This window comes from Podarcis cretensis (assembly GCF_951804945.1).
Source record: "Podarcis cretensis genome assembly, chromosome: 1".
Lineage (NCBI taxonomy): Eukaryota > Metazoa > Chordata > Lepidosauria > Squamata > Lacertidae > Podarcis > Podarcis cretensis.
Window position 1 is genome coordinate 81,295,813 of NC_137170.1, and position 13,922 is coordinate 81,309,734.

The following is a 13,922-nucleotide window of genomic DNA, read 5'->3' on the forward strand; positions in this document are numbered from 1 at the left end:
GTCTCGAAAGCTGGTTCAGGGAACCACTGAAGCCCATCTCATACAACATGAGATGGAGCCACAAATGGAATCTTCCCCAGGGCCAATGGAACTGAGTGCCTCTCATACTAGCTTGCCAGTCTAATGGCAAAGAATGTGTGCCAGGTAGGAAGCTATAGAGTGCAGGAGAAGTCCCAGTCCTCAGGCCAGGGGGTGGGCCTTCATAGCAGGAGGAGCCTAAGAGAGGTGACTGGAGGCAGAGGCTCAAATTTTTAATTCCAGCTCTGATTTGAGCAAGTTGCTCAACTAAGAGCTCTTCTTGCTACATGGGCTCCTCCATGGGACCAGAAGAGGATAGTAGTAGACACTGCACATAGAAGTTATGGTTCCTGGAAATAAAGGCAGAGGTACATCAAGAAGAATCCACCTAATCCAGCATTCTTTTTCTAGCTGAAAACTTGTAAGCAAGACATAGCATGATGTCTATGCTATTTGTCCACCAGAAACCACTATCCTCCATCTATATTTGGGAGATTCAATGTCACAGTCATGGCTTCCTGCAATATATATCTTAGACCATGCAGCCTGTGTGATGAAAGACCATGGTGGCTGTCTATGACATAGTTCCATACCTTATGGCAGCCCAGGGAATTCAGAGAAGTGGAAGCCACCAGACCTTTGACCTTATGAATCCTCCACCACACGGGGACTGGCCTTACTCAGGATTTTATTTACCTTCAGAACCCTGTACTAACTTCTTAAGCAATGTCACCTCTTTAGTCCTAGGCATTCTGGTTGGGAAACAGTTGATTATGTATCTGGATTACCTTATCTTTTTTCTCACCTACCCAGGCCTTTGCTAAGTGACGTTATATGCACCAAATTGTTCTTTCCTGGGTGCTTTTGGGATTGCATCCTTGGTTTATCTAACCAATGTCCTTTAAGGACCTTGCTCTCACTATGATCTATATTTCATTCCTATTGATAACTCATTTCTGGGGACACTACAGTTACTCAGAAGTGTGGAATATGTTTTCTGCAGTTACACAGAGGAACTTTAGGCCAACCTAACTTTGTACATCTCAGGGATGAACCCTGTCATTAGAAACAGATCCTAGGAATGAACCCTGGCAGAAATTAAATCCTAGCACTAACTTGAGCATTGATAAATGCTGAGTAGCACAGGGCTATTTACTGCTTGATAGATTCCTGGATATGAAAGCTTCTGTTAATTCAGTCTAAAATTACACTGGCCTCCATTTCACTCCACTACATGAAACTGTTGACTCAGTTGGTTATCTATTATCACCCTTAAATGCTTGTTGGCATCATGACTGCATAGCCAATTATCCAATAACTTGTCAAGGGTCTCTGACCTGAACCTAATTTTAAAGCTATCCCTCATTGCCCTTGCAATGTCCCTCTTGTCCACCATATGTTCCTAGTCATTTGGATTTGCCTGCAGCCAAGCCTTATATAGCTCGGAGAGGCCATCCATTGTAGCGCCTGCCAAAACCATAGCAAAAAGCTCGCAAACACATCGAGGTGTCCCACACTTTCTGGAGCGTAAATTACTGTTACAAAAATGTCCTTTATTTCAGAACCTCCTTGTTTTCCACAAGACAACTGTCTAGCTTCCACTCTTTGAGCTTGTCAGTTCTTCCAAAGACACCTTCATCCTCTACAAAGGCTCAAAGCTTTTCAAAAAGAACACAAGGGCATAATAAGTACCTTGCTGGTTCAGATCAAAGGTCTACCTAGCCAGTCCATCATTCTGCCTCAGAATGTGGGCAGCCAGGTGTCTCTGACAAACTCACTAGACAAAAAAATGGCAACAATCATACTCTTCAGTTCGTTTCCAAACAGCTGGTGTTCACTTAAACTAGGGATGCAGCCTCAAAACATGGGAATCAGTTTTGCAATCATGGGTAACAGCTATCAAAAGTAAGCTAAGCTTGAACTCATCACCATACTCGTGGTAATTCATACCATTAGTTAATGAACTACCGTAATCTATAAGGCTCACTTTTTCCCTCCTAAAAAGTAAGGGGAAATGTGTGTGTGTCTTATGGAGCGAATGCAGGCTGCGCAACTATCCCAGGAGCCAGAACAGCAAGAGGGATCGCTGCTTTCGCTGTGCAGCGATCCCTCTTGCTGTTCTGGCTTCTGGGATTCATAATATTTTTTTCTTGTTTTCCTCCTCCAAAAACTAGGTGCGTCTTATGGTCTGGTGCGTCTTATAGAGCGAAAAATACGGTACTCTATGAATAAGTACTTTTTCTTCATCCTAGACCAAATACTTCCTTGAGCAACTTTGTGTTCTGTTCTTATGGGAGAAGGTAGATAATTTCTCTCTCTCCATTCTCTTCACATCATTCACGATTGTATAAACTTTAGCTTGTGCCCTCTGAGTTGTCTATTTTCTAAGCCAAGTAAAGTATTATTTCATTTTTATAGGACTCTTGACTTCCCCAATTATCTCTCTCATGTCAGGTTGTTTTGTCTTTGCTTGACCCTCATTTAGAGGCCTCCATCTTCCATTTTAAATTCATAAGGCTTAGATATGAGTTATCCTCCATCTTACTGCATTTGGCTCTTCCCTTTCCTGTCATCCATTTATTTGTGGTGGTTTTCTGATGCTCTTTTAATCAGATTGTAATAGCATAGTGGTTCACATTCCACCTACGCATGAATTCCTGGATAATATCCCAGAACACACTGTACTGGGATCTGGCACAGTGCCTTCTGGGTAATGACACCTCCATTCACTTTTTGGGAAGAAAGTGGAAATGGCTACACATTTTGGAAAGATGATCTATTCATCCATTATGATTAAAAAACATTAGTGTGGTGATTATCAAAGGTGCCCTTGTTCAGAGGTGTATGCCTCCTAGGGCTACTGCAAGGTAGAAGGGGGAAATGAAAATGGCAGGGAATTGTACTGGCTTTGCACTTGTCAGAGGCCCAGATGGGACATAACACTAAGCCAAACCATGACTTAGAGCAGGCATCCCCAACCTTCAGCCCTCTAGATGTTTTGGGCTACAATTCCCATCATCCCTGACCACGGGTTCTGTTAGCTAGGGATCATGGGAGTTGTAGGCCAAAACATCCCAGCTGTGTCACACACCATCCTTGATCACAGGTCATATTGTGGGTGAGAGAAAAGGAAAGACCAGGACATTAGCACCGCTATCAGCACTGAACAAGTTTGCATCGGCAATGTTAGTAGAGGAAACCTCCAAAGCAAAGGCACTTGCTTCCTGTGCCCTTCGCAAAAGAGACCCTATAGTCATAGTTTACAACTCAAGTGCCAAAGAACAGTGTGGGAAATGGCTTTGGAGCTGTCCTCTCACTTTCTTATCTGCAAAATGCTTGGTTTTCTTCTTGCTTGGCTGCACTGGTTCTCCTTTCCAACAAACAGAAATGCAAGACAATCCCACAGAGGGGCTAGCTAATAAACTTCAGCTCCTTGTGTTCCCTCTCCATTAACTTTCTCCACTCCTTCTTTCCCAGGCATCCTTTCATTTTGTATAAATATTAAAACACTTTTTAAATGGTTGCTTAACAAAGGCCCTTTTTAGAAAGCTGTAACCTGGCACAGTTCCTGGATAGCTGAAGGGAGTTGACCAGCTATCAGCGCAGCCATAATGCTACTGAGTGATTGTATTTCAGAAGCTGCAGAGTCATCGGGAGAGACCTGAGCCAAAATCCAGCAAGTAGAATGTTTTTGGTGGGCTCAGATTTTGTTCTGAGCCAATGTTTAATGTTTTTTCTCAGAACCATCTGACTGCTTTTGCGGCTGTGAGGGAGGAGATACGCACAGCAGTATCCCATATCCATTTTAGAAGAATCTGGAGAAGATAACAACTTAACTCAGAAGAAGTGTAAAACATGGTTTACCGCTAAACTTGAATGAACAAAACCTTACTTTGACTGATGTTTGAACCAGACCAAGAAACAAGTCTTAACCCCTATGGGCAAGTTTACACTAGCAGTTTTTGGGATGATACCATATGAGATGCACCCCTAAGACTGGAAATATTGTGCATTCCCCAGAGACAGAACACCATTGGGGTGTGTGGGTGTGGGTGTGTTTGTGTGGTGGTTGTTGTTTAAAGCTGGAGAACAGTTCTTGTTCCTAAGACATGCTGTACTCTTAAGTGCTTGGCATAGAACACACTAACTAGCTAGCTGTACTATTGCAACATCAAGTTATACTGACACAGTAAATATGCTAGTGAACAAGCTTAGAGAAGTAGTATTATTTACTGCTTAAAAACAGCACCATGGACTGGTTTAAAAGATCTATGGTAGTTCAAAACATCAAAAGAAAACCTATACAAATGGTCACTATGCACAGCTCCAGAAGAGGGAGGAAAAAGTTGCTACTACCAAGCAAGAAACACCATTTATGTGAAGCCTGTCACTTAACTCAGGGGTCACAAACACAATGCCCATGAGAACCAATATGCCTACCAGTTCCTTCTATGACACCGTCAAAAGGTATCAGTAAATATCCCCTCAAAAACCCATAATGTATGAGGGACTATTTGCTCTTATTGCTCATTTCCTGATTGCACCAGCTTGGTCTGTCCTATATTCTCCCACAGGAGCCATTTTATGTTCTGTCACACCCCCATGGCAGCCATTTTGTGACTGGCACCCGCAGCCCTAAACCCTTTGTTCTTTTTAAAGAATACCATTTTCATACATTAATCCCTTATTACGCTTTCCTTTCTCTCTGTGTGTTCTCCAACACTCTCTCTCTCTCTCTCTCTCTCTCTCTCTCTCTCTCTCACACACACACACACACACACAGAGAGAGAGTATGTTTAGTGTATATGAGATCATAATATGGACAATTTCCTCAACCAAGGAACAGCTGCTAGAATGGGACTCCTAAAACCAGTGGGAGAAACAAAAGGGGTGTCTAGAATTCAGGTGTCAAATCATATAGCATACAAAACACCACAAAGAATCACCATTTATTTACACTACAAAGGGGAAATGGAGCTGGAAAGGATAAAGAAACACTGCATAATTAAGGAAACTACTGTGCCTATCTTGTGTAATGCACCAATGATTAAATGTGTAGATTTTGTAAAAGCTTAATGAAGCTGTAGTGAGAGAAAAATATGTACCTGCAACACTAGAGGACCTTCTCCTGAAAGAGTATTTGCTAGATACTTCAGTATCTAGATACTTCAGTATCTAGCAAATACCTTTGACAAACTAGACTGCTACACTGACTAGATTTATCACACCCTTTGGGAGATTTTGTTTTCAGCCCTTACCATTTGGAATTGCGAGTGCTTCCTAGATTTTTTAAACAAAGATGACAGAAGTCCTGAGAGAGATAAAAGGAGTAATTGTCTTCCTGAATAACATTCTAATACAGAGTACATCAGTGGAAGAAAGACCATGACAAAACACTGGTCATTGTCAGGAATAAGATCCATTAATCTGGACTCAATATAAACAAGGAGAAATGCATTTTTCATCAAGGTGAAGTTGAATTACTTGGACAACTAATCACACAACATGGGACAAAGCCATGCCTAGAGATGGTAAATGCCATCAAAGAACTGAAAGCACTGAAGGCTACAGAACTGAGACAATTTCTGGGAATGCTGAACTATCTTTCTAGGATGATATTTGTACAATACTTCAAAAGATAAACAACCACTACACTGATTATTGAAACCCACTACTTCCTGGTTTTGTGGATCAGTTCTGTGCATTGCCTTTAAAAATATAAATGAGATAATCGCCAGTCTTAGTTTTAGGATGCCATAAGCCTACAATGGGTAGCACTGATGCAAAAAACTACAGCTTTAGAAGGAGTGCTATTACAATTGCATGGTTCAAAATGCATGCCAGTCACATTCTGCTCTAGAACTCCAACCAGAGCAGAAAAAAGTATTATGAAAAAAATTGAGAATTTTTTTGCTAGTGTTTCGGCATGCAAAAACTTTTACGGATACCTATGTGATCTGCCTTATTTCATATTCGCAGACCATAATCCCTTTGTGACCTTGATGAAAGAAAAAAACATGTAGCAGAATATATTACAAGAAAACAATTGATCATAGCAGACACCTTGTCACAAAGTCCCACAAGAGCCTGATTATATTCTGCTGAGAGTGAACATGGAATACTTAACAGAAACTGATGATATCTTCTTCCTATCACTGAGAAGGTGCAATCACCAAAAGCAAACGCTTGGGCTTGCATAGTAGAACTAACAGCAATATTACTGTCACGACTACTACTTACTCTGAGTTATTTGGAAGCTGTCAAGGTAAATGACCAAAGACCTGAACTATCAAGTAGTTTAACAGCACTGATGTACTGGTTGTTTATTTAAATAAGGAAGGGATGTTGTGTGGATAGTGTCATTCTCTGGTTTGGTCAATAGGTGGCATTGTACTTAGTTAAATCTTCAAGAGTTTCCTTTGTTGGTTCTGTTCTTGTTGGAGACAATGATGTTCTTATCTAGCTGCCTGACTGGGAAGCCCTCTAAGCCTTCCATGACATGTGATACAAATCTATTTAGAGTAATGCTTATACAAATCAAAACTAATTACTATGTGCAAAGACGAAACCAAACCAAAGGAGTTGCTATGGGAGTGAAAAAAGGGTTGTGCAAACTAACCTTGCATGTCTCCATGTTATACTAATTAATTCATTACTTAGAAACATATGAGGTCAGCACTTAAAGAATGTGTGAACCTTCCTAAGTGTTGCACCACAATAAAGACACCCTCAGTTTTTCCTCCTCTGAAAGAAATTGTCCTCTTACCGTAAAATGTAAGTAAAGTGGGGGAATCTCTCTTCATACCAGAAGATTAGGAAACTAGGTCTGTTTCTGCAGAGGCTTTCAACTTATTAAGCTAAACAAGATAAGCTTTATAGAGGAAATGCGGTGCTCAGAGTGAAAATTCCTCCCATTTTACTGAACAGCTGCATGTGTAGTTATCAAACATGACCCTAAGTTAAAAGAATAATCATTTAGGAGCTGTTTGCCAAATAAATCCAATGACAGATGAGGCTGATTTTCCAGCAGTGGAGGAGACACAAACCAGGCTCAAAACCACAAATAAAATCTGAGCATTTCTCATTAATGCAGGCACACCTCATTTATTGTGCTTTGCTTTATTGTGCTTCACAGATATTGCTCCTTACAAGGATGCAGGTGCAGCTGCAGGCAGCCCAGCCATATCCAAGAGAAGGAAGTGCCCTGCTACCACCCTTCTTCTGGCTACAGGAGTGGAGCTGGCTAGTGCTGAAGCTGGGCTTTTCCCCTCCTGCCCCTGATGACGGGGGCGGAGGGGGGGGGACCTGGCTTAGTAGCCTACAGCATAGAGAAAACATAACTTTTATATGCACTAGAAAACAAAACAAAAAAATGTGTGACTTGCTTTAATGCAATATTTGCTTTATTGTGCTGGCCTAGAACCAAATCCATAATATCTCCGAGGTACATCTGTATCTCCTTCCTTCTCTGTGGCATTCTTTGTTTTGCAGCTACTTTTTAGCTCAAGGGGCTGGCTTAGAGCAGGATGGGAAACCTGTGGCCCTCCAGATATTGTTTGACTGTGTAGCAAGACACCCCACTGTATACTTTATATGTGGAGGACCAGATTTTATTTCTCACTTATTCACTTTCTAACCACCAAATGTTAGCATTAGTAAACTGTATAGTTCTGATAACTATATCCCAGAAGCTATGGTATGATAGATGTGGTACAAAACCATCTAGACACTCTTTTATAATTAAATATATTTATTTATTATAAATATAGAGGCATAATATTATCAGCTACATAATATCAGCTACATATTATCAGCTACATATTATGTGCATAATCTGCTATTGGATCACTTGTTATTTAAAAGACAAAATGTAGATGGGGGAGGGCTGTCAATTTATTTGAAGCAGAGTATATGCATACGACTTTCCTCCTGCACTGTTTTCCTGAAATTTTTCTCCCCAAGCAAGAGGGAAAGTACCTATATTTTCCCCCATGCAGGGCAAATGCAGCTGTGTGAAAGATTTTGATCAGGAAAAAAGTGCAAGGAGAGACGTATAAAAATACAGTACACATCTCATGTACTGCTCCAAAGAAATAGGCAACCTTCCCCACCCACACCCCTTGTTCCTGTGCCCCCATTTTAAAAAATCGGGAGATCATGATAGCTGGCTCCAAGCCTAGAGATCGATCTAGCCACACTACACCACACTGGTTCTGACTGGTGTTAACAGCCTTTTTTCTTTTCAATGAACATCCTTTCCAAAGCAACCTTCTGTACTGAAAAAGTTGTCTTATGCCTAATATACAAGATACAGATACAGCAGAGATGGAGGTAGTAGAGAGTGCTATGGATCAACACGGGGGCAGATTTACAAAGTTATGAAGGAGCCCAGAACTGACATGGCACAATGCAGGCTAGTGTTTCCCCGCAAATCTGAGGTTTTTATTTTAGAAATCTGTAAGAAATCATGGAGTATGTTTACTATTTTTTATGTTATCACGATTTTTAAAGGATTTGTTGCAACACAGTATTTTAATTTATAAACCACTCTGTATAACTTATATAAAGGTAGGGAATAGATAGGGGGGGAGTTAATAAACAAATGAACAAAAGAGCCCTTGTGAGCATATGTAGGCTTGGCAGTGGGGAGGGCGAACTAATTATGTAAGCAAATATTCCACCTACAAGTTAGTATAGAACTCACTATATGATTGATTAGAGTAGGCTAAGCGCCATTTGGATAAGCCAACAATTTGTGCTACCAAAAACTAAAGTACAACAGGGGGGGAAATCAGGTACACTTGCAGGCCCAAGCAGGATTCAACATGTGAAACTTTCGGCTGACAAAGGAGAAGCAGCATGAGATGACAGGTCAGAAACTACTATATGGAAGAGAGTCTCCTAGCTTGTGGGAGGTAGGAAGAAGAGAAGATGTTGTGTGTATCACATTATGGCTTCACTGCATGGTGTGTTTGTGGCTCCCACAAACAGGGTAGCTGAAAAAACAATCCAGCAGACGTATTTGACTCAGTTTCCAGTAAAAGCCTTACCTATTATTCTTGAACATACATGATAACGTTAAAGCACATTCAGAGCACAGTCTTTCTCTCAAACAGTTCTGGGCACTGTAGTCTACCCCTCACAAAATCACAGAATTACAATTCCCAGCAGCCCTTAAAAACCCACAGTGCACAGAATTATTTGAGCTGGCGGTGGGTGGGGGATGTGCTTCAAATGTAGTATCCACACTTTGCATTCTGAAATCCTGTACTGGATAGTGGAGCAGCTGCTTTCACAGATTTTGTTTTTATACATTTATTTACTTCCGTAGCATACTCATAGAAATAACAATGACAGCAAGTATTTAGCAACACTGTGTCCCTGGCGCTCAGGTATCCTTTACAATCCTGTCACCCTTGTTGTAAGTGACTTCCTAATGAAAAGTTAATGTGGAGATGTGAGGAGATAATTCATTCGGGCCAAAACAGGTGAAATACCCACTTATCATCAGTAAGTACACACTGTCACACAAATGATAACACCAGGGGCAAAGTATAATTTACACAGCCCTCAGAGGGAGAGTTTGAGTTTCACCCCACTCTTGCTAGTTCTATTTGGTGTGTCCAGCTGCCTGAAGAGACTGAGAGAGCAAATCCCAACACAGAAGCTGCATTCCCCTTAGAGGCCATTCATATACGGTATGTTATTTCCCCCAGCTCTCATGGTCATTTTTATTGCTCAAACCAGTGACCTTGAAAATAAATCAACTGCCATGTAGTAAAGGATTTGGAAGGTTGAATCCATCCAAACAAGTCATTCTACAGTCACTGAAAAGCCCCAAGTGAGTTTATGGCATTTGTTGGATGATGGTGCCCATCACCTGCAACTTTTCCATGCCTTTCACTAAGCATGAATGGAGAACAAGGCTAGTTTGTGACTGCTTTGCAGTGGAAGTATAGTCGTGGGGTGGTGCAGAATTCTGAATACCTTTGCAATTCTTTGTTTACTTCACCAAGTACAAGTCATTTTATTATGGTCAATTACCAGTATCAAGACAAAAACACAAATACTCAGAGATAGCGAGTTGTTCTGGGTCAAATCCGATATTCCCGCTGAGGGTTCTGCAATTGGTTCAGAGAGTCTGCCTCTGTATTCTTCCTCTGCCCTATCCTCCGCCAGCCCCAGGCAAAGAATAGCTCCAGTTGCCAACAAATACTTGTGTCATGCACTTAAAATTATCATCACCCCAAAATGTACCACAGCATCAGCACATGACCAGTATTGCTATTAGTAGAATTTGGCAGGATGCAAGGAATTTTGCGGTGATGTGATAAACGAGATGGTAATTTTTTATTATTTTGAATTTTCTTTATTTATCATATGTTTCCTTGTATTTGCATATAGTGTTGCATGCCGCCTTGACATTTTATATGTGTGGGCGGTATATTTCCCCCCCAAAAAAAATACGTAAATAAACTCTATCCTTCCATCTGCTGGGTCCAAGTTCCCTGAGATTTTAATTTTAGCTCCATCGTGCAACAAAGCCTAGGCATTGCCTCATCTTGCCGTACTGCAAAAAGCCTGTTTGGATCAGCTCGCACAAAGCACACACATGCTAAATTAACTAGGAGTGGAGATAGAAGAAACATTTTTAGAGCAGTTGGGTTAGTTTGGAAATGCCCTCACTGCTCTCAGCCCCATTTCTCTCCTCTCCAAGGTCAAGCACTTTATAAAAAAAAAAACTAGTTCTGCTAGTTTGCAGCAGAAGCCAACGGCATATAGTGTTAAGTGGACAGCACCCATGACAACACCAAAAGCAAAACAAAACCCTATCCCCAGAGGAGCATTATGCTTCTTCTTTTAAAGTTTCCTTTCTTCTTTTAATGAATACATCAAAGATTAATGGATAAACATACATGTATGACGCTTTGAAAATTAGAAAAAAAAGGGAGAGTCCAGATGACACACAGAGGAGGGAAGGGACAAAACTGAGAACTAAGACAGCACTTGATGTTGTAAGTTTACCCACCAGCCATTTCAGTAGCAAAGCCAGGAGACACTGGACTCGTCCTTTGGCAGAGGAACCTGCCCATGTGATCCACTGTGAAACCTGTTTTAATAAAGCACCCACCTTCCACTTCAGTGTCAGCCTTTAGTTACCCTGGAGTCTATACATGACGCCCAGCACTTCCTTTGCCCTGTAACAGTGGTGTAAAAATCAGTCCTACTGGGTAAAGTGCCCCACTCCAACTGAAGTGAGAGCCTGCTGCATTGCTTTCACAGAATGGATAGACGTTCCAGAATGAATGACTATGAATTAGTTACTGAACAATTAAATAAGCTGCTTTATTTAATATACCTTATGAATATACGGCCCTAGCTCTGAATCCCCCAGGAGTTGCAGCTATATGGGTTTTAAACTGACCCACTTGTTAAGCAGTTGGACACGTTGAGATATGGTCTTGTGTTCATCCCTCCCCATTTCTTTCAGCCAGCCAAAGATTCAGATAACAGAGGTAAATTGTTCTTGAAGTGTCTGCCTTTGATCTGCAGACTTAATCTGTTGCAGAGAAGAGAGCACTTATTCGTGTGTGTGTGTGTGTGTGCGCGTGTGCAGTGAGTGTGTGCAGCTTACAATGTTTTCATCTGCCAGATTTGAACTCTCTCACCACTTATTGCTAACTATGGATAGAATTCTTATTTTGGAACTGAATCTAAGACTGTGCACATATTACAGGCTTAAAACACAGCTAGGGTGTTATTTTTCCTCAATTAAGATTGGAGCCAGTTCCAGGGGGGGGGGGGGGCACAGAATACATGCAATACTTCATAAGAGAGATACAGGAGAGATCTGGATTGTGGCTAATATTGTGTGTCCACTGTTTCTCAAACCAGCGATGGGAGCACACTGGATGCAGAGCAAAAGGGAGTATGTACAAAGCCAAAAATCTCTGCTCAGTATATACTTGAGCAAATCACTGTTTTTCAAGCTTCAGTTCCCCCATCTGCAACAAGGCCACAGTAAGTACCTACCCTTTAGGACTGTTGTGAGGGCAAAGCAACAACAGAGCTAAAATTGGCACAGATTATAATTGCTTCCAGGCATTGCCACGTTACGACAAGCGTTGAACTGTGTGAAAAGTGGTTGCTATGCTGTACACCCCTCTCTTTCATATTCCTTTTAAGACTTCTAGAGCTACTTGTGCTTTAATGCAAAAAGAGTTCTTCTGTGTTGGGAGTACAAGGACAGGAGCCAAGGGTTCTTACACATGTAATCACCCCCGGATGTTTTATTTATTTATTATGCACTTTGAAAGGCAAGCTATGCCTCTTAAGAGGTAAATTGTACTGAAATCAACACAGCTTAGTTTTTGAATGATGCATTGGATCAGGATGTAGAAGCATTACATATTTTATACATTTGTAAGGCTAACAAACAATAGCAGCACTAGCAAAAGCTAAGCCCTTTTCCCTCTTGGGGAGGAATCATAGAATCATAGAGTTGGAAGAGACCACAAGGGCCATCGAGTCCAACCCCCTGCCAAGCAGGAAACACCATCAGAGCACTCCTGACATATGGTTGTCAAGCCTCTGCTTAAAGACCTCCAAAGAAGGAGACTCCACCACACTCCTTGGCAGCAAATTCCACTGTCGAACAGCTCTTACTGTCAGGAAGTTCTTCCTAATGTTTAGGTGGAATCTTTTTTCTTGTAGTTTGGAACCATTGCTCCGTGTCCGCTTCTCTGGAGCAGCAGAAAACAACCTTTCTCCCTCCTCTATGTGACATCCTTTTATATATTTGAACATGGCTATCATATCACCCCTTAACCTCCTCTTCTCCAGGCTAAACATGCCCAGCTCCCTTAGCCGTTCCTCATAAGGCATCGTTTCCAGGCCTTTCACCATTTTGGTTGCCCTCCTCTGGACACGTTCCAGTTTGTCAGTGTCCTTCTTGAACTGTGGTGCCCAGGTGAGGTCTGACCAGAGCAGAATACAGTGGCACTATTACTTCCCTTGATCTAGATGCAATACTCCTATTGATGCAGCCCAGAATTGCATTGGCTTTTTTTAGCTGCCGCGTCACACTGTTGGCTCATGTCAAGTTTGTGGTCAACCAAGACTCCTAGATCCTTTTCACATGTACTGCTCTCAAGCCAGGTGTCACCCATCTTGTATTTGTGCCTCTCATTTTTTTTGCCCAAGTGCAATACTTTACATTTCTCCCTATTAAAATTCATCTTGTTTGTTTTGGCCCAGTTCTCTAATCTGTCAAGGTCGTTTTGAAGTGTGATCCTGTCCTCTGGGGTGTTAGCCACCCCTCCCAGTTTGGTGTCATCTGCAAATTTGATCAGGATGCCCTTGAGTCCATCATCCAAGTCGTTGATAAAGATGTTGAATAAGACCGGGCCCAAGACAAAACCCTGTGGCACCCCACTAGTCACTCTTCTCCACGATGAAGAGGAACCATTGATGAGCACCCTTTGGGTTCGGTCAGTCAGCCAGTTACAAATCCACTGAGTGGTAGCATAGTCAAGACCGCATTTTTAGGAGTCATTGGTAGATTCAGATAATTAACCCTGGATGAATCTCCTGCTAGGGTTCTCCTCATTGTTTCAAGGGAGACTTGAGGCAGCACAAAACTAGACTTCTTCTGATCTCAGCTGTTAAATGAAGCAGGTGTAATGTAAACATTCAGATGCCACTACTGCCCTTCCCCTTGTAGCAGCTACTATGCCACCATGCGTGCTATCACTTTGGAAAATAAAATGTCAGGTGTTAGGAAGTCCTGAAGAAGAGGCCACCAATCATAAATTTTAGAATTGGGGATGGGTGTCATGGTCAGCTCCGGCTGAAAAAAAAGCCCTGCATTCTACACACATTACAGATGTTTGGGATGAGGGTGC

The 13,922-nt window shown here is 41.7% G+C and overlaps 1 protein-coding gene across 2 annotated transcripts in view; it reads right to left on the bottom strand.

The window, feature by feature from the left end:
* PKP3 (plakophilin 3) overlaps nt 1–13,922 on the bottom strand; it is a 67,455-nt gene that overhangs the window by 19,957 nt on the left and 33,576 nt on the right. The gene's annotated exons all lie outside the window — the stretch shown is intronic.